Genomic DNA, 23051 nt, shown 5'->3' on the forward strand with positions numbered 1-23051 from the left:
TCTAACAAAGGCAATGTAGAACTGTGCTCACTGCATGTGAAGGTTCTTGGAAGTGCCTTCTGAACTTGATAGCTTGCTTATTTCTTGCAGAGGTTTTTACTGTACTTGAATTTTTAAAAAATCAAGTTGCTAGAGAACAGTATCAGATGTGTTACATGCTTTGAAAAGAGTTTGAAGTGTTGTTTAGCACTAACTGCTATGTGCAGAATTATCTGAAGTAAGCAAGGAAAAACAGCAGACAAGCGACATTACTTTCCCCTTTCAGTTACACACAACACCCTGTGTGCTAATGTAAAATACAAGAATCTTTCCATTTTGCACCATGATCTCTGCGGAGCGAAAAGCCACTTACACAGCTTGTACTAAGATGCTTTTAGTTTTATTTTGGATGCCTAACTTGCGGGTGGTCTTTTGAATGGTTCCCTAACCTAGGATGTTTATGGTCAAACATCTTATGAATGATTCATTATAAATAGCTATTAAGCATTAATAAATAATTAAATTCTATAAACATGCTACAGACATGAGCACTGAGTGCTATAGATGGTTATAGGCACTTTGGTAGAAGGTGTTAGAGATGATTATAAGCCAGGGCTATATGCCACCTATTGACCTGTTGTACTTTATAACAATTGATTTAACAATTTATTAAATTATGTGTTAACCCTTTATAAATGGACCCTGAATATAAAGTGTGACCACATTTAGCACTTCAGGCTCTTGTGGCTGAAGACTCCTTCATCAGCCATCAATCCCAGTCAGTTGGGTGCATTCTAATCGGCAGTGGGAATTGGGCTGCTCTGAAACACAGTATCACAATCCATTTGCAGCAGCACGGGCTCCATTGCAGGTTGCAGAAGGAACAGTGGGGTGGGAAGTGATGGCCAAGGCCTTGGTCTGGTAAATGACAGTGTTTGTTCTGCCACTGGGACTTCCCACTGAGGAAATGAGAAAATAAAATACGAGTACATTAAATATGCCTTCCTCCCTATCCTGTGCTCTGTTCACAGCAGCCAGTTCAACAAAATCACTATTCCAAGCGAAGGATTGATTCCTGGGGGAGAGCTGCTCTGTTGCCCTGAACCCTGAAGAGCTCATTACAATCAGGAGCTCCAAAACAGAAGTAGCAGGGCTTCTCCAAACAGCCCAGCAACCGCTGCCAAAAGCAGCCTTCATTAACGAACGCTTTTGCAGCAGAGGTCAATTCAAAGGCACTGCCTAACATGCTAACTGTGGACTGGTGATTGCCCTGGAAAGGCTGAGAATCACTGTCCTGTTTTAAACCTTCATTTACCCACCTGAACATCAGATCTGAAGTGTGAACTTAGGGAAACCAAGCTGTTCTTGCATGGCTGCGGAGCCTGCTGTGGTGTCACCCCCCGTGGCATTATGGAGCAAATATTTCTGTTATAATAAATCTCTTTCACATGTTGATAAATGGCCACTGTTTGGGAATCTCATTGAAAAAAAGGTTCTTATCTGCTTGAAAAATTGCTTCACTAACAAACTGTTACCCACCTCTCTGCCATGCTCCTCATCACCTTGCTTGGCTGTATTTGCTTATAACTGGTGCTTATTTCTAGTGCAGCTCCCCTCTCGACTCTAGAGCTGGATGCTGGGCACTAAGTCAATTGACTGCATGTGTCACACAAACAGGTCAGCCTGAGTGTTTTGCATGGTATCAAAAGGCATGATCCTGAGAAGGTGCTCAACCTCTGCAGCTATCATTGAAGCTGTGGGCTGAGCACCCCTTGGCACCCAGGTCCTTCGTTCTCTGGGATGCTAAAGTGCCAGATTGACTGAAGTTTTAGAAGCACAGTTTCCTGGAGGTCAATGCAGCAAAGAATCCTGTGGCACCTTATAGACTAACAGACGTTTTGCAGCATGAGCTTTCGTGGGTGAATACCCACTTCTTCGGATGCCACGAAAGCTCATGCTGCAAAACATCTGTTAGTCTATAAGGTGCCACAGGATTCTTTGCTGCTTTTACAGAACCAGACTAACACGGCTACCCCTTTGATACTGGAGGTCAATGATATTCAGATAATGGTGCAATGCCCCAGTGCTCTCCTCCCAATCCAGTCAAATAACGTAACATTACCAATAGGGTTGTCGATTAATCACAGTGAATTGATGTGATTAACTCAGAAAAATTAACTGCGATTAAAAAATTAATCGCACTGTTAAACAATAGAATACCAATTAAATTTATTAAATATTTGTGGATGTTTTTCTACATTTTTAAATTTATTGATTTCTATTACAACAGACAGTGCTCACTTTATATTATTTTTCATTACAAATATTTGTACTGTAAAAATGATAAACAAGAAATAGTATTTTTCAGTTCACCTCATACAAGTACTGTAGAACAATCTCTAGCATGTGTAACTTACAAATGTAGATTTTGTTGTTGTTACATAACTGCACTCAAAAACAAAACAATGTATAACTTTCGAGCCTACAAGTTCACTAAGTCCTACTTCTTGTTCAGCCAATCACTAAGACAAACATTTGTAGGAGATACTGCTGCATGCTTCTTATTTACAATGTCACCTGAAAGTGAGAACAGATGTTCTCATGGCACTTTTGTAGCCGGCGTTGCAAGGTATTTACTTGCCAGATATGCTAAACATTCGTATGCCCCTTCATGCTTCAACCACCATTCCAGAGGACATGCTTCCATGCTGATGATGTTCATTAAAAAAATAGTGCATTAATTAAATTTGTGACTGAACTCCTTGGGGGAGAATTGTATGTCCCCTGCTCTGTTTTACCGCATTCTGACATATATTTCATGTTATAGCAGTCTCGGATGATGACCCAGCACATGTTGTTTGATTTACGAACACCGTCACTGCAGATTTGACAAAATGCAAAGAAGGTACCAATGTGAGATTTCTAAAAAGAGCTACAGCACTCGACCCAAGGTTTAAGAATCTGAAGTGCCGTCCAAAATCTGAGAGGGACGAGGTGTGGAGCATGCTTTCAGAAGTCTTAGAAGAGCAACACTCAGATGCGGAAACTACAGAACCTCAACCACCAAAAAAGAAAATCAACCTTTTGCTGATGGCATCTGACTCAGATGATGAAAATGAACATGCATTGGTCCTCTTTGCTTTGGATCATTATCGAGCAGAACCCATCATCAGCATGGATGGATATTCTCTGGAATGATGGTTGAAGCATGAAGGGACATATGAATCTTTAGCGCATCTGGCATGTAAATGTCTTGCGACGCCAGTTACAATAGTGCCATGCAGACACCTGTTCTCACTTTCAGGTGACATTGTAAACAAGAAGTGGGCAGCATTATCTCCTACAAATGTAACCAAACTTGTTTGTCTGAGTGATTGGCTGAAGTAGGACTGAGTGGACTTGTAGGTTCTAAAGTTTTACATTTTTTTATTTTTTAATGCAATTTTTTGGTACATAATTCAACATTTGGAAGTTCAACTTTCATGATAAAGAGATTGCACTACAGTACCGGTATTAGGTGAATTGGAAAATCCTATTTCTTTTGTTTTTTTACAGTGCAAATATTTGTAATAAAAAATAAATATAAAGTGAGCATCATACATTTTGTATTCTGTGTTGTAATTGAAATCAATATATTTTAAAATGTAGAAAACAGCCAAAATATTTAAATAAATGATATTCTAGTATTGTTTAACAGTGCGATTAATCACAATTAATTTTTTTAATCACACAATTTATTGCGATTAATTTTGTTTTAATCGCTTGACAGCCCTAGTTACCAAATAAAGTTCAAGGTAAGAACATGAAATGTGGATACTCCTTGGCTGTTGGCAGCTTTCCTAAATGCTAAGGATTGGCTCAGGGAGGGAAGAGAAACACATCCTCAAAGAGGGATTTTCACACAGCATAAAACATACTTGGGGAGCTTTTTTTGGTATTTCCTTCCCTCTCCCTATTGTAATTGGTTTTGGTTGTTTTTTTTTAAATGACTTTGAGTGCCCTGGTTCTGAGTGCCCAGTCTGAGGCATAGTGTGAAAAACCAACCCCCTTTTAAGGCATCTCAAGTTGGATACTCAAAAGTTGAGACAATCAAAATCACTAGTGACTTTTGGCAATCTTGGCCTTAAACTTTAGTTTTGTTCTATTTTCTCACTAATGTCACTGACGTAACATGAGCAATGCAAAACTTTAAGATCAATAGATATGAACTCATGCAGAGTTCATCTGGCATAGGATAAATCCTATAATCCTGTTTCACCGTAAAAACTGAATCTTTCAACAGATGGTTAGAGCAACAAAAATTTACACAGGTAACAAAGCCCTGCACCAGCTATTTAGCCCTGGTTCACCTCCTGTGTCCTGTCTAAGCTCATCTACACCTTTTTCAGTAGGTCCTCTGCATATTTCACACTCCAAACTATGCAGCTCTTTCGTTCTTGAGGTTGCTTCACTATTATGAACCTGGAATGAGTTTGGAAGGAAGCAGATCCTTCCATTTGATTTCTTTTTGTTTCCTGACTACAGCAAGTTTGCACTGTTGGTTGCTAGTCCATGTGATTGTTTCCTTGGTCCATCCTTGGAAGATGCCAAGGAGAAGGGGAACTTTGCCATTTAATTCAATGGCAGAGCAAGAACCAACCTTTAGGCCTAGTTTGCTATTTGTCAATGCTGAACTTCTGACCTTGGTTGTCTCTGTAGCAGCAGACCATGGCATCATCAGCATAGGGTTAGGGGGCTTCACTTCAGAATCAGGAACAGGGCACTTCTTATAATGCAAATATCTGAATCAGTAACAGCAAATGCAACAAAGATGCATTAGAGAGGATCCTGAACCAAACACTATACCTGAACCCCCATCTCTATCCAGGAACAGATGAGACAATGTACTATAGGAATTATCCTGCAATGGAAGGGAGATGAATCAAATGTTCTGATTGGTCGTTTCCATTCCTACAGTGTTGTTCCATAATAGGTCAAGCCAATCGTGACATTCTCTTCAGGACACCCTGAACTTTAAGCCACTCTGTTACCCGTCTATCTAGCAAGTGAGAGCTTTGCTGGAGACTAGACCTTGTGTCAGCTCCCCACCAGAAAACTCCTCAAGACTGCCACTTTAAATCTTGCCTTGCAGGTAACAAACACTAAACTCCAGTTCCCAAGTTCCCCAGAGATGCCTCTCGGTAGTGTCCAATTCCTCTCACTGTGACTCTCACAAATAATTAAGTTCACTGCCTCCAAAGAGACACTACAAACAACAACCTGTTAGGTTAGATGAAGACTCACACTTCACTTTAATACACAATGGTAAAATGGTTTTGTATTAAATTAAGAATAGATTTATTAATAAAGAACAGAGATTTAAGTGATACTAAGCAAGAGAAAAAGAGACAGGTATGGTTACAAACAAAACTAATTAAAACTCACTTTCTAGTATCTAAATTTTAACATATTACAATCTTAGTCTTGGGCAATTTCTCAGCTATAGTTAGTTCCCAGAGATCTCAGCTGGGGTGGTTGAAGAATCCACCGTTCACAGATTCCAAGAGCTCTGTCCTCTTTTGTCTCTTAAGTGATGGGGATAACTAAAATGTCCTTTTGCTCCCCTTTATATTAGCCAAAGTCCATTGTCTCTGCCTCAAGAGCCAGGAAGGATTTCTGGGGTGCATAATCTGCCCCCTGGTGTGCTCACTAAGCTGCCACTTGTTAGTTTGATGGCTTTGTTTACCTTTTATGTAAATGTACTTTCATTGTCCTCTGCCTATAATCAAGGCAGTCAGGAGATGAATTCAACATGCCTTTGTCTAGGGCAAGCTGGATTTATGTACTGTCTTCTAAACACATTTTAAGAATATATATGCAACACACACATATAACTCTTTGTACACAGCTTGTACATACACCACACAATGCTATTCATGACCAGCAAGTTACCAGTTTTTATACAATACTGTGCAATAATATTATATACAATCAGTCAATATGATTGCTTTGAGGTTAAGATCCTCTGCTTTTCCCATGGAGAGTCTGAGCTCTGATTGTCACTCCATCTGTAAGAAAAATTCAGGCCTGGCATGTTTCTTTGGAATACAGCTTCTGAGGTATTGCTTGTAGTTTATTCCAATGTGAAAATCATGCTTTTAGGGAAAAAAGTACATTTAATGGTAAATGTTGCCCTCAGATGTACCAGTGCAACACCCATTGCCTGAGATGAGCTGCAAACATAGGCATCTGGAGGCAGAAATTGGCTCTCACTTCTGGGAACCCATTGATACTATGGTAATCTCTGGTTTATTTTTGGGAGCAAATAACTGGGACAGCTTTATACTGCTACAAGAGTCATTCATGCGCATGATTTAAATCAAGCTGTTCTGCTGACAAGCTGAAACCTACTAGGAAATGGGTTTTACTTATCCCTTAAGTGGATATATTTGGGGGGTGGGATAGTGAAATGAAGGAAACTGACAGTAGCAGCAGTTCTGATGATGACACAGGCAGACAGACATAATCAAATATCAGCTCCATAGGATTGCAAGACCAAACAATCCTATATAAATATATTCTGCTTTCTGAATAAAAGTGATTGTTCCAGTATCTCTCTCTAGATGCTTTGGTAGATGTCTCCTCCTTCTATTTTTTTCCTATGATTTTTGAATTTTATGTGTGACAGTTTCCCCCCCTCCCTCTTATAATCACAGCATGAATGAAAAGCATCAAGTCATGGTTTCAGAGAGCCAGGCATGGTCATTTTGTTTAGGAAATGGACCGGGATTCAGGAGCCCCGTTTATGGCTCTGCAAACCTCATGTGACCTTGGGCTAGTCACTTAATCTCTTTGTGCCTTAGTCCCTCAAATGGGGATAAAAATACATCCTTTCTCCTGCTGTTCATCTGAAACATAAGCTCTTCAAGGCAGGTATTGTGTGACAGAGTGAGACGTCTACATCAAACTGTGAGCTCTGTTTTGTATGAGGAACTCCATTTTTGTATTACATGCTGATCATATGTCTAAAACTTGCCCAAATCAGCTTATTAAACTGCATTCCAGACAGACGCCCTGCCCAGGAGAAGAGTTTAATACCTTGTTGACAGAATATCCGGAAAAGGCATCAAGATGACAATCTGGTGCCATTGACTCAGATTGTCTCTCAACAACCATCCCAACCTCCTAGAACAATGGACTTCCTAGCCACAGTGGGGAAGGGACAAACATACCAGGTCAAGCATATGAAAAAAAGAGAAGGGACTCTTTTAAAAAAGGGGCTCTGCTCTGTGCAGGGTGCGACTATTGCCACACAGAAGAAGGACTTGCAGATGGGGAGGGGGCAACGCAGGACTTTTGTTATTTTGCAAAGATATGTAACCCTCAAGTGCTTTTAAGAATGATGCGACTGTGGTTAAGAAATTCCTTTGCTAAGCCTGTGTTTCTTGCTTCCTGCCATGTTCTTCATGAAAGGGTTAATCTAGATGTCTCCAGTGCCAACAGCCTAGGTGGAGTCCTGGGGAGCATGTGTAAGTGATTCGTGGACTCAGGGGGCTCAGACACTGATTTTGGGGATCAGGATTGCTGAGCATTGTCATCCAAAGGAAGAGCTCAGACTAGAGGTCAGAGCCTAGGATTGTGCCCTGGCATCCCAGAGCTAAAAGCAGTGGCTATACTCTACCCAGACCCAGTTGACTTAAAAACACATGGGATCCAGCAGTTGGGTCTGTAGTTGGAAGAGAGAGCCTGAAGCATGGGCCTGGTGCAAGACCTGAGGCCTGAACCAAAGTAAGCAAATGTTATGCTAGGAGCAACAGTCAGGCCCTGTCAAAAGCAGATGCCAGTGTCCAGTACACGAACTCGGCACTGACATTGCCAGCATTGTTAAAACACGCTGAATTTGTAAACACATTCCAGCAGGCCAGTGCAAGAACACCACAACCTCGCACACGATAAAATGGTTTGACAAAAGTGATGAATATTTTTTCTGAAACAGCAGGAGTGAAAGTACAATGACAGGTGGTGAATAGGAATGTTTTGTCTGAAATATCAAGAGCAAAGTACAAGGGGAGTGATAAGCCATCTCAGAGAGTATGTTTCCTGTATTTTTGGGGAGGAGGGATAGCTCAGTGGTTTCAGGCTTGGCCTGCTAAACCCAGAGTTTTGAGTTCAATCCTTGAGGGGGCCCTTTCAGAATCAGGGCAAAAATCAGTACTTGGTCCTGCTGGTGAAGGCAAGGGGCTGGAATCAATGACCTTTTTGAGGTCCTTTCCAGTTCTAGGAGATAGGTATATCTCCCATTATTATTATAACAAACATGTCATGAAACATGTAAGATGATACGTACATTGTTCAACCCATATTGTTTGTCTCAGTCTATAAATGTTGGGATACCTCAGTTTAACCCTTTGTCCAGCCTAGAGGGCAGTGGAAAGTCCCGCCACTGACTGAGCTGTGTCCATTGTCATGGGCATACATGTGCTAGTGTAACTGTAGATATTGATCCAGGGAGTTAGGACTGTGCTTCATTGGTAATCAACCTGACCAAGTGCCTTTGCACCTTAATGGATCCTGAGGTCATTAGGCAGTTTGCTCGAGGTCTGCTGTGCCAACTGTCTGCACAGAGCTGGGACAGCACATGGGGAGAACACACACACACAGCTGAATATCTGACAACAGTGCCCACTCGCAACTGACTGGTGATCATCCCGAATGGATTACTGGGTCAGATTGTGACACTGTATAAACACATAGCAAGAGACAGTGTTTACCACAATGGAGTCCTGATCTATATGGCAGGTCTATGAAAGAAATAATTCATTAAAATAATAATTCTGAGAGGGTAGCTAGCTGAATGAAACCAGCTGGAGTGAGTTAACCTGGTGGTGATCGGAGAACCACCATGTCTGCTGATTTTTGCAAAATGTGCCCATTTCACTGTTGTTCTGTCCTCTCACCTACTCATCTGTCTGTTGCATCCTGTGATAATCCTAGACTGTGAACTGACTGGTGCAGGGACTGTCTTTGTTTTACTCGTTTGTATAGTGCTCAGCCGTTGATGCTTGACTGGAGCCTCTAGGCACTGCATTAGAAACAACAAAAGTAGGATGGCCAGGTATCTTGAGAATATTCAGGATAAAACTCTCAATACAATAGCTATCTTATTCAAAATATTATGGTCGCCTTATGTACTGGTTCCTCTTTCCTGGCCAGCAAGAAACAATCTGCTAAAGAACATGCAAAACTGCGTGCTATTACTCTATGACTTTCAGAGATTTCATTTTACACTACTGACTGAGTCCTATGGCCAAACACTTATGAGCGCAGACCCAGTGACGTCAGAGAGGATGGCAAACAAGATTTGGCTCATATTACGCAACACATTCCCCCCAGTGATTCACAAAGATTTAATTAAATCCCAACTGTCAGATGGTTCAGATGGAAGTCAAAGTGGAAGGAGAGTGAAAAAGAAGGTCAGGCCAATTTTATTAACAGCTGGCAGCAATAATACTGTCTCATCAAGATTTCACTAGCTATGAAGCATTGGGACTGTTCTGAGTGTGGACAAGAGACCTCCAAAGAAGCCAGAGATGTACAGGAAGTGATATTGGTGTGTCAGTAGTTGATGTGCTTATTTTGGGGGCAGTATTCCTTGAACCTGTTCTCCAGACTACTTTTAGGAAGGAAGATGTTGCTCTTCAGATATGTTCCTGGCCACTTAGTCATTACATTCCTGTGGCACTTTTTGCAAAACTAGACTAACCCCAGTGTCATAGATACATTATGCTGACTCAGGGCCGCCCAGAGAATTCAGGGGGCCTGGGCCCCCGCCGCCAAATTGCTGCCGAAGACCCAGCACTTCGGCGGCGGGTCCCGGGGCGGAAGGACCCCCCGCCGTGGGTCTTCGGGGCACTTCGGCGGCGGATCCCGGGGCGGAAGGACCCCTCACCGTGGGTCTTCGGGGCACTTCGGTGGTGGGTCCCGGTGCAGAAGGATCCCCTGCCGCTGAATTGCTGCCAAAGACCCAGAGCAGAAGACGCTCTGGGGGCCCGGGCCCCGCGAGAGTTTTCTGGGGCCCCTGGAGTGAGTGAAGGACCCCGCTCCAGGGGCCCCGAAAAACTCTCATGAGGGCCTGGGTCAAATTGCCTCATTTGCCCCCCCCTCTGGGCGGCCCTGTGCTGACTCAAATTGCTCCTGTAGTTTAAACTGGGTACAGAGTTCTTCCCTTCCTGTCTGAAACTCCTGTGCTTTGCCAAGGAATTGTCATGTTTTACTCCAGAGGTGGCTGCATTTTCTTGGTGATGTCTGTATATGCAGATGTTTGTGATTCACTTTGAGATGGAAGGTTTTAAAAGTGAGAGATTAGAAATGCAAACACAGTGCTTCCTCCTGAAAAGTCTCTCAGTTCTGAGGCTACAGGACTGAATATAAGCCTTCACTTTGATTCCAGGTGCATTGAAATTTACTATAAGCACCATCAATATGATGCAGAAATTGGGACATTGCAAATACTAATGTACAGTTTATGAAGAAAACTGGAATGACCCAATTCTGTGATGGTCCACGTGCCCCCCTAGAACAGAATGGCAGTGATCACTGTGGTTTTTTTCCTCACTTTCTTTTAAATAAACAGACTTTATTAACAGTGCTATAAAACGTTCAACAGACTTTATTAACAGTGCTATAAAACGTGTCACAAATCAGTGTGAAATTCAAAGTCAGGGCTGAATTTGGCCCACATTTTGCCCTTATTTACAGCTGTACAGCCTGAATGACATCAGTCGGATTGTATGGGTGTAAACCAAGGGGCACAGCTTGGCTTTGTGGGACTGATTCTCCTCTCATTTACACTATTGTAAATCAGGAGTAACTCCACTTACACCAGTTTCAAAAAGTGCCAATGAGCTCAAAAATCAGACCCTGCCTTTAAAGTTGAAGGATGCAATGCTGATGGCATTTACACCAGTCTTACACCTCTGTAATCTTGTTAATTTCAACAGACTTACTCCTGATTTATCCCAGGTACTAGAGATGGCAGAATCAAGCTTGAATTTCTATGCTAAAATACAGGCTTGATTTCTTTGTATTCAACAAGAATGAAAAATAATCACATTTTGCTATAAAATGTAAATATATGTTGAAATATATGTTGTTACCCTGTTAATTTCAACGGGATGCCAAATTCTCGTGGCCCTATTCTGTCCTTCAGGCAAAATTATTTCAAAAAGGCGTTTTGACTACATAGAGAGTAGCAGGCGTCAGTATTTGACCCTACATGCAGATGTTTAAACACAGGGCCCAATTTTGATAACTTTGAATAGTACTTGGGAAGCCTGTAGTCAGCTGCTATAAATTGTCAGAGCTGTGATAATTTACACACATTTAGGATCTACCCTGTAGTCCTCAAATAATCCCAGTGAAGTCAATGAGACTATTTCTGTGAGTAGCTGCTCACTAATGTAAGTTAATGGTTGGCAGTTGAGCCTTATAATGACCAAACTGGTCATATCCAATTCTGATTTCTATGAACCCGTCATAGCAATGAAAATGTCGGGGTTCCTTTAAGCACTCATATAATAAGTGTTAAGGCACTGACAACAAGGAAATTATTATCTTTGCTTTGAGGAACCGTGGCATTTTTTGCAGCTGCAGCTCCAAGCAAGTGTTTAGTAAGTGGGAGTCACTGCAGTGCAAGTCCCTTTATCCATCTCATTACCCCAATAATTAAACTGTCAGCCAGGGATGTCAGGCCTTTAGAAAAAAAAAAAAAGGCAAGCCGACTCAAACAGTGGTAAAAGAATTGTGACTATTCCCACTGCTAAGCCTATAATTTTTTTTTATCTTAATCATTGTGTTTGCTTAAGGCATTGCTCAGAACATGCCTTTTAAATGTTTTTAAATCCTTTTTGCATGTTTTAAAATAACAAGAAGTTATTTAACCACTATCCATTGTTCCTATGACTCCAAGAAACAATTATCTTGAGAATCATCTTTTTTTTTCTTAAGCCTTATTTCTAAAACTAGAGCAAAAGGTGTTTTCTAGCATCTACAGGCACCTTTTACTCAGAAAGCCTGGATTAGCTGAAGCTAGGTAATAATTGGAGATATACCAAACTCCTAGAACTGGAAGGGACCTTGAAAGGTCATTGAGTCTAGCCTGCTGCCTTCACTAGTAGGACCAATTTTTTGTCCCAGATCCCTAAGTAGCCGCCTCAAGGATTGAACTCACAACTCTGGGTTTAGCAGGCCAATGCTCAAACCACTGAGCTATCCCTCCCCAAGCTCTGTTTATTTTGAGTTTTACTGTATGTGAGGTTGATCGGATTTAGTGAGATCTTTGTCACATTGTTGAAGGAGGGGTGGCAAAGTCCAGCCTCGTTGTGGGAAGGAGTGAATTGTTATCTGGTGTGGAACTTCCTGGTGTTTTGTTCTGAAGCTCTTTAGGAGTCTTGGGTTCTTCCCATTTTATTCTGCTTTCCCCTCCCCTCCAATAGGGATCACTTTGGGCAATGGAATCACCTTCCTCTGTGGTATAACTCCTAGAGGCTTTAATACATTTACATGAGAGAGGAATTGAATTTTCCCGTTAAATCTAATCTGAAAGGCTCTGTTTATCCATGGGCCAGGTACAGCAATAGTAGCAGTAATGCATTCATTCCCAATACCCTGCCCTGCTCTGGTCTAGAGGGACCATGTCTTGGCGGGAGAGCATAATCCCAACTCCGTGGCCCGTTCAGTTTTTGCTACCCCTGCCAAGAATGCCAGTTGCTGTCACTTGCGATTGTGACTTCAGACATATGGACAGTTGTCTGTTAGAAACAAACTAAAGCACCAAGTCATTCCACACAAGGAAGAAGACAACGATTTCCACAGGTAAATATATATCAGTATTTCCTTGTGTAGACAATAACTGTAGGGACCATAGATACTGTGCTGTGGTCCCTGTTTTTTTTTAATGGCAACCAATTTTGGGGGCAGTCAGATTGCAATAACATTTATCCTCTTCTGTCTTGGACCAGACTGGAACAAGTGCAAGGCGTAGTATCCCTTTACCAATTAAATTTTCTGAGGAACAGAATGGCAAGTTCCACTTTACATTATAACTTTAACTACAATATAGATTTTTAAATAAGCCTCGAGCTTCCTATTAGCATGATCTGTCTGCTCTTTTGGTGCTCTCTCTTATCCTGTTTTGATCGACCCATGAATGGGGATCCTGTATTATTCATTGTACACTAAATTAAGCTTTTAGTGCTAAAGGCTTTCAAGTGTAGCATTCCTTCCGTGGAACTCATTACCTGTGTCAATACACAAAGCAGAAGGGCTTAATAGATTTAAAACATCTACTATAAAGCCATTTCCCCATCTGTTATTAAGACCAGTGAGCATTTGTTATGTTGATAATATTCCTTATTGTCCTGATGTTAATTTCATTATTCAATGAGTGCAATGTTGAGTTCAAAAGTGCCTTTGTATCAGTTTGAACTTCAATTAGTCTTGAGGTTTTCTGGAAAAGATTGGATGAATGAGAGTTAATTTGGCTGGACCTGCCTTTTTATTCTTTTGAACATGAAGATGATGGTCTTAATTCCACTAGTGTATAGAGAGGCAGAGGCATCAGAGTGTAGCAAAGTGCAAAGATGGTAGAAATCTTTATTTAAAAACAGGACCACCCTGATTTCAGGAAGTTCTGCTGCCCGTGTTATGCAGGAAGACAGACTAGATGATCATAGTGGTCCCTTCTGGTCTTAGAATCGATTAAATTTATGCTTTGCACAAGCATAAAGATAAATTGCATCAAAACTGTCTATTATCATCACCAGTGGAAATAATTGTATCTACCACCATGGGGAAAAAATGGTGCTGCTTCCAAGCTCTGCCCACAAAATAAGCCCCCGTCACATGAGTGGCCAAAATGAAACACTGTTGCAGTAGATTGTGCATATGTTCAAAGGCTGATCTTAGGTTGCTTTGTTTCACTGGGCTCCTTGAGCTTGGTTTCCCTTCATTAAGGCTTGAATATGCTCATTGGTTCTGTTAGGCTACTTGGGCTCAGCTCCTCCTTGACAGTAGCGAAAAGAAAAATAAAATGGTGGTCTCTCCTAAATGCCAACCCCTTGGGGCAACTGAATAAGATGTCACCCACCGAAAATTGTGCAGATCTGTGACCCTCCTTCGCCTTTTTTACAGGAGGGATGACATCATTTAAATGTCAGCTTTGTGATCTATCCTCACTTGGCATCTGAGTTAATACCTCACTGAGATGAACGGAGCAGGTCTCCATTGCTCCGGGCTCTCTGCAGACTCAGACATCTCTGCACTGGGTGCACTCTGTTCACATTCTTGAGGTTGTCTTTGTAACTAGACCAGCTAGAGACTACTTGGGGGCTTGTGTTAGTTTGTTTTTAAATGAAAGCTGAGATTCTGGAGAAGAGGTGACTTTTGGACGATGGGTGCTACCGGCTGTTTCAGAGCCCTAGTGTCTATTGGCTAGAACAGGGAACTGAGAAGCTCAACAACTGGGTTTTATTCCCAGCTCTCCCAGTGCTTGCTTAAGGGGTGGGCACCTGCTTCACTAATAGGCGTCACCCTTTTGGCCAGCCTCAGAACTGTGACCAAAAGCTCATGTTGTTGGTCTGGCTCAGCTGTGCTTGGTGTACGACCCAGGGATATGGGGGCAAGGGGGGCTGCTCTCTGGCACTTTTGAGGCTCCCAGACTCTGGGCTCAGAATACTATGGCTGGTCACCTGTGGTCACAAAGGGGTCATTCCAGCAGACAGGAATAGCTGGAGCAGGCCCACCTGCTTCCTCTGGCCATATTGCTTACTTTATGGGCTCCCAAGGGGTGCTGATGGAGAGCTGATGCTGTGGCTCTGTGCCACCCAGGGATTCCCCTTAAACAAGGGGAATCTCCTGATGGGCAGATCTGCTGGGTTTCTGGCTCCTTCACACCAGAGCAGCAGCACAAAGCGGCCATAGAGGACCAGAGAATTGGGCCCAAAGTCTGAATGGACAAGGACACTAAACAGCTCCCATCCTTTGAGCTCCTTTAGGTCAGGGATGACTGTAGTAGAAGCTTGCACTGGTGTTGCCTGTGCTGTACCTGTCTTGTGGCTAAAGAACACTATTTCCCAGGATGCACCTCATCCTGACCCTTCACCTTTGCTTCCCCCACTAACTCCCAGTTAACTGACCTCTGTTGCTTAGCCGCTGCTCCTGCTGCAGTTACGGGAGGAAACCATTGTTGATTTTAGGGAGTCGGGGGGAGTGGGTGTCTGCCCCTTTAAGATCACTTTTTACAAAGTAACCTGCCTGCGACAGATGCTTACACTAGTGTGAGACAAGAGTCCCTGGAGTAACATGGCTGTCAAATCAGTCTGAGGGAGCATCTGGCCCTGACTCTTCCCAGATGTTCCAAGTTGGATTAACAAGTGGCCCATGAAACATTTAAATAGTTAAAACAAGGATCATCTTCCTTTTTTAAGACAAAAAGAAGAGAGGGGAGAGAAAACATTGCCGGGGCGGGGGGAACACTTAACTGGTTTCTTCTCTGGAGTCGGTAGCCAGGAGTCGCAAACTCCGACAGAGGAGCGAACGCAGGAGCTGGGTGTACTGTATTCCTCTGGAGTGGGGAATGTAGTTCATGCCTTCTGGCTGCCAGATTATCTTGAGCAGAGGAAGGAAATAAAGAGACTGGACCCAAAGATAATGGTGGATTTGGCTCTGCTGCTACAGAACAGCTCCATCCTATCCCTTTCTCCCCTCCCCCCCGTCTTCTCTCTAAAGGTGAAAATAAAAAAAAAATCAGTGAGCCAGGAGTAGTCTCGCTCTGCAACATCTTCCCGGCTGCCTTTGTCTGCTTGCTAAAAATAAAAGCCTATTTATAGCTCTGTGCAGAGCAGGGAGAGTTTGCTGTGGGTGACAACGTGATGTGGATTTCACAGTCCATCAGTTTGGATTTGGAATTTTACAGTCCCTTTTGGATTAATTGAGAACTTGCATAGGGTTTCAGGAGGTTACGGGCACCGTAAATGGAGCATTTGGAGGCATGGTTGAATGTTTAGCAAGTACTCAGGAGTCAGGTCGGCTGGGGAGAAGTCAGAGCACTTTCAGATTAGTCACATCCTGCTCAGGCTTCAGAGAAAACCTAGCTCCCACTGCACATGATTAGAGGTTTAACTTCCATTATGTCTAGGTTCTCATATGGCCCCTACCACTGCCATGGCTGAGAGCTTCCCGTTAATTATAATGATTACTGATTTGTATTACAGTAACCGTTAGAAGCCCTGCCCAAGATCAGGGTCTCATTAGGCCAAGCCCTGCACAAACACAGTGCGAGACAATCCCCACCCCAAAGAGCTTACAGTCCAATCAAACAAAGGGTGGGAGGGGAGACAGAGCGGTGAAGTGACTTGCCCAAGGGCACACAGCCGTTCATTGGCAGAGCTGGAATTAGAACTCCTTAGTCTCAGTCCAGTACCCTATTCATTAAACAAATTCTTAATGAATGTATCCTTCCAGCACCTCAGTGCAGTAGGTGATACTATTACCTCCTTTTTACAGATGCGGAACTGAGGCACAGAGAAACTTACCTAGAATCACACAGCGGGTCTGTGGTAGAGATAGAAATTGAGCCCAGATCTCCTGAATCCTGGCCTTATGCCTTAGCCACAAGACTATCTCTCCTCTCATTAGTATAGTCACACCCACAGTAAATTATATGATCTCATTTGCATATTAACTGCTAGGCTGGTAACACATGTTCTGATTCTCCTCATGTACAGTGGTGTAAACCAGGAGTGGTGCCCTGGGAAATTATGGAGTTACAATAGTGCAAGAAGAGAATCAGGCCCACAATACCTGTCCCTACACATATGGAATACAATTAACAGGTATAGAAAATATTCAGGAGGGATTTTCAGGGGTTCCTAATTGTTCCTGATCTGTGTAATCATTGTCTGTAGCCAGTGCTGGGCTGGGGCTTGTATGTTTCCAGTAGCACAGACTCTCCTGTAGCAAGCTCAGTCCCCCAGGCTTAGTTTCACCATTCACCTCTCTCTGCACATATTCTCAGTGAGATGCTGTCAGCTGAATGTGCCTGCCCCGTAGCTAACCTTTCTCTGTTGCTATTTCCATCGTAAGTCGCAGTCCTCAAGGGGTTAGAATGCACTCCTAGAAATTCTCAGCAGGCTGAAACACAGACTTCAGATGTGAACCCAGGTGAGAGTTATATTGTCCCACACATTGATTTCATAGCTCTTTTTATACAGCTAGTACAGGGTGTGGCTCAGTGCAATGAAACTAGGACTGAGCGTCAGTATTGCCGGGTTCTATTCCTAACTGTGCCACTGATTCACTGTGTGACAAGTTTGTTAGGAAAAAAATGATCAAATGTGAGTGTCTAAAGCTAGCCATTTCTATCCCTTGAAATCAAGGGTGATTGCCAGCGGCTCGGCCTCTCTCAGAAGCAGGCCTCTAATTTAAATGCCTAAATGTGGATTAAGGTTTCTAATTTTAGGCATCTAGGTTTGAAAAGTTTGGCCTTAATTTCTGTGCCTCAGATTTTCCCTCTATCAAACAGGTGTAATATTATCTACCTGTGTCATTGGGGTGTTGCGAGGCTTAAGAATCTCAGATGGAAAGGGTCTCTGCACTGCCCTGTAAGTGCAAAGCATGAATTCATTTAGGCGTTACTGCCAAATGTACTTAGTCCCCCCTGAGGTTTTAAATGAAGGGCAGATTTGCTTACATTTAACTGTGGTAGAGTGGCTGCTACTACAAATTTCATGTTAGCAGTGCAGCTACTGAGGGCCTGATCCCTGTGAGACACGACCAACCTCAGCTCCTAGTGACATCAATAGGTACGTAGTGCTCTGAAGACACGTACTGACCAAGAGCTGAAATTTGACTTCAGTTAGGGATTCGGTTCAATTTCCACTGAAATGTTAATTTTTGGCTTGGGACAGGTCTATTAGCCATAAGCTGAATCGTCAGGAAGCGGTTCCATTTTCCTTCTTCTGCCTTATCCTTCCACCAATTCTCATGAACGGGGGTGGGGGAGGAGTAGCTGCTCCCCCTTTCTTCCAGGCCCACCCATGTGTTGGCTCTGCCACCTCTTTGTGTGGTCAAGAAAAGTAAAAGATGAGGAGGTACCTGCTAGTTTAAAATCACTGGGTCTGCAAAACTGGCATCCAAGAATTTTAAAACAACAACTGGCTGAGGAGTTCACTTGGACTGTTACTGTTGTTTGTTTTTCAGTAACTCTTGGAACACTGCGGAAGTTCTGGAGGACCGGAAGAAAACTGATTTTCTGTAAAGGGGATGACCCAGGCAATTACAGACCTGTGAGTCTGACATTGGTCCAGGCAAAATGATGGAATGGCTGATATGGGACTCAAATAATAAAAAAATTAAAGAAGGGTAATATAATTAATTCCAATCAACATGAGTTTATTGAAAATAGATCCTGTCAAACTAATTTGATATGAGACTGTAAATTTGATTGATACAGTTAATAGTATTGACATAATATACTGAGACTTCTATAAGGTTTTTGACTTGGTGTGGCACAACATTTTCATTACAAAACATAAATTAACAATGGCACTCATTACATGGATTAAAAGCCGGCTAACTAATAGATCTCAAAATATAATTGTAAATGGGCAATCATCATGGAGCAGGTGTGTTTCTAGTGAGGTCCCACAGGGATCAGGTCTTGGGCCTATGCTATTTAATGTTTTAATTGATGGCCTAGAAGGTAACATAAAAGCATCACTGATAACGTTTCCAGATGACACACAGATTGGGGAGTGATAAATAATGAGGAGGACAGGTCACTGATACACAGTGATATGGATCACTTGAGAAGCTGGGCTCAAGCAAATAATAGGAATTTACTATTATTTACTATGCCACTACATGCATCTGACGAAGTGGGTATTCACCCACGAAAGCTCATGCTCCAATACGTCTGTTAGTCTATAAGGTGCCACAGGACTCTTTGCTGCTTTTACTGATCCAGACTAACACAGCTACCCCTCTGATAATAGGAATTTTGGTACTGTCAAATGTAGTTATACATCAAGGAACAAAAAATGCAGGCCATACTTACAAGATGGGGGACTCTATCCTGGGAAGGAGTGACTCCGATAAAGACTGGGGGTCAGAGTGAATAAACAGCTGAATGTGAGCTCCCAATGTGATTCTGTGGTCAAAAGGGTTTATCAGATCCTTGGCTGCATAAACAGGATATATTAAATAGGAGGAGAGAGGTTATTTTGCCTCTGTATTTGACAGTGGTATTACTGATACTGGAATACTGGGTTCAGTTCTAGTGTCCCCATTTCAAGTGGATGTTGATAAATTGGACAGGGTTCAGAGAAGACCCACAAGAATGGTTGAAGGATTGGAAAATATGCTTTATTGTGACATACTCCAGAAGCTCTAAAGCGAAAGTTAAGGGGTGATGTGATTGCATTGTGTAAGTACCTACATGGGGAACAAATATTTGATAATGGGCTGTTCTGTCTAGCAGACAAAAGTATAACAAGATCCAATGACTGGAAGTTGAACCTAGACAAATTCAGACTAGAAATGAGGTACATGTTTAACAGTGAGGATAATGAACTGTGGGAACAATTTGCCAAGGCTTGTGCACAACTGGGAGTTTTGAAGTCAACATTGGATATAAAGATATGCTCTAGTTCCAACAGGCACTAATTCAGGGAAGTCCTGTGGCCTGTGTTATGCAGTGGGTCCAACTCGTTAATCATAGTCATCCAGTCTGGCCTGATGCGTGAGGCCGGTCCTCCATGCCACTATATATGTCCTTAGCTTTCACACTGGCTGAAGAAGGCTGGTAAATATGTAACCGTTCTGCCAGTAGCTGATCAGATTTGTGAAAGAATTGTGGGTTTCATGATAAAAGCATGATATGTGCCAGAGTCTTAGGGCATGACCTAATAAAGATTTTCAGGTATGCGGTGATTGCTGACTTGTGCCAGGTCGTCAAGTGCATTCTGAATGCATTTTTTCTACTGATTTTTTTTTATACTGATTGTTTATGGTATTAAACCATCCCGGAGGGTTTTTATTTTTGTACATTTATATTCCTGGTGTCTTAGGTGTCCTAAAAACTAAAGTAATGTATTGTGATGGCTTGAGATGATACACAAATATTAAGAGTTAACATGCTCTGTAGCATGTCACCAGAGAGCTTCTACTAAAATATTAATTATGTAGAAAATGATGTAGAAATATAACATAATAAGTTTACAAGTTTCTGTTCATGGATAGAAAGTGACATTTCTCTTGGCTAATAATGATGTATCAGACTGATCTATGTATAACAGAATATTGCTGTGTCTCAAACAGATTGAACATGCCGCCTAAAATGAATTAAGAAAGAAGAGTCTTTCACAGTGTTCAGCATGTTGAAAGATTGCATTCCCCACTGCAGTGGCACAGGGCAACGCAACGCAGTGCTGCCTTGAGACATTTGCACCTTGCCTGGCACCCCATTTTGAAGTCACGTCGTAGGCGGTCATGACAATAATGACTTGCTTCTGGGAGGGTTGTCCACAGTGGATTCCAACCATCATAACCCACAACCCATCCCCATTCTCTGAGTGAGGGGAGCTCAGCAGCAGGTGTCAAGGCCTGACCCCAGCAGCGTCCGGGTTTCCTTGGTGTGCAGGTGCAAGGAGTTGGACCCGGTTCAGGTTCTTTGGGCATTTGGCTCTGATATGCCCCAGTTCATTGCATCCAAAACATCGCCCACTTGATGGGTCACGGGGTGGTGTTGGTTTACTGGAAACTGGTGAGGTAGAAGAAGAGGTAGGGTGTGACTGTGCTTGGGTTGTAGGTGTGGGCTTGATTGGCCCTCGATGGTACGGTTTAGTCTCGGTGGGTACCTTGTGTGAATCGCTCCCTTTGGCAGTAGCTTTCGTGTTGTCTACCGATGCCATCCATCTGGCTCCAATCTCTCCTGCCTCAGTGAGAGTTTTAGGTTTACCATCTTGGATGTAGCGTCTAATGTTCTCAGGAACACCATCTAGGAACTGCTCCATCAATATCAGGAGGTGTAGGTCGTCTAGCTCCTCAACCTTGGATCCTGATATCCAGGAGAAATAGTGTCTTTCCAGGTAAGCAGCGTGCTCTGGAAATGACATCTCTGGTTTCCATTTCTGGGCTCTGAAACGCTGACGGGCGTGATCAGGGGTGATGCCCATTCTGAGTCTGGCCTTGGTTAGGAACAGTGGAAAGTCGTCCATCTGGTCTTTAGGCATTTCAGCTGCCACAAGGGATAATTGTCCGCTGAGCTGTGACCTCAGCTCCATCATGTATTGGTCTTTAGGAAGATGGTATCCAATACAGGCCCTCTCAAAGTTTTCTAAAAAGGCCTCAACATCATCCCCTGCCTTGTAGGCGGGAAATTTTTTCCGAAAAGTGTGATCAGTAGGTGGATGGGGTGGTGGATTATGCTGCTTAGCCTGTTCTACTTCCAGAGCCTGCCTCTGGATTTCCAGATCTTTCTCTCTTAATTCCATTTGTCTGATGTGGTCTGCCTCTCTGGCTTTCTGGTCTGCCTCCATGGCCGCCATGGCCATCTGGTGTTCTCTCTCTTTGGCTTCCAGGATTTTTATTTGCAATCGAGCAAGCTCTAGTTGGTCACTTGTTTCCGTCATATCTGTGCCTTGGGGTGCTGGACACCCCCTCCCTGTTTATGATAACTTGAGTAGAGAAAGGGTAATTAATTCTGTGTATAGCAAATTGTGTGTTGCAACTCTCTATTGTTCTGTACTGAGCAACAGGGAAAATCTAAAAAACTCTCTGTCTCTCTGTGAGAAAAGACTAGTGAAAATCTCGGCTTCCTGGCTTCTGCATTTCAAAAGTCACAGGACAAAAAAAACTGGCTTCAGGAGCTCTCTCTCCTCACCAAACCTGTTTTCCCTGTTGGACGGGATGAGCTCGGAGGAGCACTCCCCCCACCCAAGGAATCCTGATCACACAAAGGAGGGACACACCTCCTTGCAACCTGTGAGGGCACTTCCCCCCACCTAAGGAATGCACACACTTTCTTTTCCTCCAAGGTGCTTTTCTATGCCACCCGAAAGAAACTGCTTTCACCAAAGCCTGCTGGAAACTTAATTCCCTCCAGCCAAACTGCTGGAACTGCTTCTAACAATACCACTTAGAAACAGAAGACTAGTAAACTACCTCTTCTCTCAGGTTGCTTTCCTGCTCTAGAAGAAGAGAATAGCTTCCTTCAGCGTAGCCCAGCTGAAAAAACTCCTTCTAACAATGGATTCGAAACTCCGCTGCCACCATGTCCTGGGATCTCACCCCCACTTTGAGCTTGTGGGTTCAAAGATGGGGACCCGCAGGTATTCTCCCCCCACCCTAACCCTTAGGGTAGGATTCCTTCTCGCTGCCACCAGTCAGGTTAACGTGTCTGACGCACTGCCTGTCCCCCAAGCTTCCCCTGGGGAACCCAGATTCAAACCCCTTGAATCTCTACACACAGGGAAGCAGCCCACTTCCCCCCTCCCTCTCCTGCTCTCTCTCTGCTTGGAGACAATCCTTGTCTCCACAGAGTGGCGCCTAGCTTCCTTCCCCTGAATCCACAGGTAAGGAACTTAACCAAGTCCTGAACTTAAAAGAGTTTATTAAAAGAATAAAAGAAAGAAGAGAAAAAAAATACACAATCTCTATGAATCCAAGATAGACATTCATAGGGTCTAATCTTATTAATCCCTGGAGAAATTTCTCCCTTTTCCTCAGTACAAACAATACAGGCAAAATTACGAATAATCAATGCAAACACACAGAATTGCAGACACAGGATTCTTATATGCAATTACCCAGTTCTTCTAATACTCACTAGCTTGAATAGAAGAAATTAGTTCAGAAAGATGAGCAGACTTGGTTAAGCGTCTGGTCTGGTGTAGGTCCAGACGGCTAAGAACTCAGAACAAAGAACACAGAGACCCAAGTTCCCGCTCTCTGGGATTTTCAAATTCTCTTCCCTGATTGGTCCTTTGGTCAGGTGTTTCACCAGGTCTGTGTTAACCCTTTACAGGTAGACCTTA

The sequence above is a fragment of the Mauremys mutica genome, chromosome 2 (genome assembly GCF_020497125.1).
Source record: "Mauremys mutica isolate MM-2020 ecotype Southern chromosome 2, ASM2049712v1, whole genome shotgun sequence".
Lineage (NCBI taxonomy): Eukaryota > Metazoa > Chordata > Testudines > Geoemydidae > Mauremys > Mauremys mutica.